The sequence below is a fragment of the Oncorhynchus keta genome, chromosome 5, assembly GCF_023373465.1.
Source record: "Oncorhynchus keta strain PuntledgeMale-10-30-2019 chromosome 5, Oket_V2, whole genome shotgun sequence".
Taxonomy (NCBI): domain Eukaryota; kingdom Metazoa; phylum Chordata; class Actinopteri; order Salmoniformes; family Salmonidae; genus Oncorhynchus; species Oncorhynchus keta.
Window position 1 is genome coordinate 1450997 of NC_068425.1, and position 2343 is coordinate 1453339.

The 2343-nt window shown below is 41.6% G+C and overlaps 1 long non-coding RNA gene across 1 annotated transcript; it reads left to right on the top strand.

The window, feature by feature from the left end:
- The first annotated feature begins 400 nt into the window (after positions 1–400).
- LOC127929951 (uncharacterized) lies at positions 401–1203 on the top strand. The gene is made up of 3 exons (XR_008136388.1): positions 401–571; positions 676–777; positions 902–1203. It is a non-coding gene; the product is annotated as an uncharacterized LOC127929951 (long non-coding RNA).
- Positions 1204–2343: the final 1140 nt, after the last annotated feature.

Here is a 2343-nt window from a genome sequence, read left to right on the forward strand (position 1 = left end):
AAATAAAAAAATAATAATAAATAAAATAAAATAAAAAAAAATAATAATAAAAAAAAGTGTAGATATAGCGTATAACTGTTAACATTGTCTAATGGAATCTAGGATCCCCGACATTTACGCAGCTTTTACGGGATTTACCGGATTTGGAACATGATGGGGGTTCGCAGGAGCAAAAGTCTGGCAGACAATCACCAACGGCCTTTTTTCGTTGTAAGTCCTTATAATTAAACACATACCCAAGAAATATTTATATATAAACATTTTAAAAATAGGTTGTACTATTTTTTAAAACTATTTTATGTATTTACAGCCGACATACAGCCCGTTATGATAAAGGATGCGTTATGGACATCTGACACGCAGGACTTTGATGCAATTCTACCGTTCTGTACGAGCGCTTTTTCAAACTCACCGCGAATCCAGGGAACATTGACCCCCTCCAGACATATTCCAGACCCCAACAGGCAACTATCAACTTTGGCCCAAGTACACTGCTCAGAATCAAGCCCCCCCAAAAACTACTGTTGGGCCGGGAACTTGCTGCTTCACGAGCCGGCGCTCCAGGGACAAGGTATGGGACCATTATAAAGTTTTGTTATTAGTTATCAGCCTTTTTATTAGTTATAGATCTGTTGATAGCCTATGTTAAAACAAGGACAAATAATGTTTTTTCAGACTGCCCGGAGACAGGCCCAGCAGAATCTGGAACGCTAGAGGGAAAAAGTCACACACCCCCGGTTTCGGCGATTCGTCACAACAAGCGCCAAAAAAGCAGAGGTATTTTAACTATGTATTTTTAATATATATTATTATAACGGAAAGGTATTTGACATTTGTATGTAGCTAACATATATATTTTTATATCTAATAACGTAATTATGTATGTATTATTTTCATTCAGACTCCGCCCCGGCGAAAAACGGCACAGACGACCACATACATCTAGATCTGGGGGATTCCGGCGAAACACCCGAGAGACCTGTTTTTAATGGCATGTCAGATGTTGATGACCAGCTATTCTGTGATGCGGCCAACCTTATAGACCCAGTCAATTCTACGGCCTCAGTACCGGCAGCCGAACAAGAAAGGTTTTTCACATTATTTTCCAGGGCTTTGAAATCGAGGAATGTTTTGCTATACAAACGACTGGGGGATTTAATTGAGAGACAGTACAGAGACGATATGTTATTCTGGCATAGAACAATTCCACGCATGTTAAACAGCAACCCCATTAAAAAATGCAAATACAGACGCTAAAATCATACATGTAACACCAACCATTACAGAAAAAAATAAATAAAAAAATAAAATAAAATAAAAAAATAAACGAACACTTAATTATCCAAAAATGGCAGAACTAACGCAACACGGGGAGACAGTTGAAAGCCTCTTATCCCAGATTCCAGACGAACTCCTAGAAGTTATAAGACATATGAACGCTTCAGGAACGTTAGATGAAAGCATATTAACACAGATTCCAGCCAAACTCTTAGAAATGATTAATCATATGAACCAGTCAGGGGGGGTTGAGGAAAACATGTTATCCCAGATTCCCGAAGCCCTCACAACCTTAATTAATCGGATGAACGCGAGTCAGACAATTTCGCCCACGACAACCCCGACAGCGATAGAACAACCGGTAACGCCTAGGTCCGTAGAGTCTGAAACGCCACAAGATGTTTTTGGGGAATTGGACAATTGTCTAATAAATCTGGCGGCAGATGTTCATGATAGACGTGTCAGGGTTGTGTACAGGAATAAATTCAACAATACAGAGATTCGACAGTTTTTCAATTTCCTATGTGTGAATCAGAATCTTGACTATGCTGTATTTTACATGATGATAATGGACACTCTGAATGACATGAACATTCGAGACGTGTAGTCCACTTGTCATTCCAATCTCCTTGCATTAGCGTAGCCTCTTCTGTAGCCTGTCAACTATGTGTCTGTCTATCCCTGTTCTCTCCTCTCTGCACAGACATTACAAACGCTCCACACCGCGTGGCCGCAGCCACCCTAATCTGGTGGTCCCAGCGCGCACGACCCACGTGGAGTTCCAGGTCTCCGGTAGCCTCTGGAACTGCCGATCTGCGGCCAACAAGGCAGAGTTCATCTCAGCCTATGCCTCCCTCCAGTCCCTCGACTTCTTGGCACTGACGGAAACATGGATCACCACAGATAACTTTTCTTTCCCCTTTGTCGCACCTGCAGTGAAAACATACAACAAACCCCATGTGATCACACCGATCAAGAAAGAGCACTGACAGGTGTATGGGTCACAGCTGAATTCTCTAAGGCTTTAGAGATGGGGTATCGTGTGGCCAAAATCTTTGAAGTATG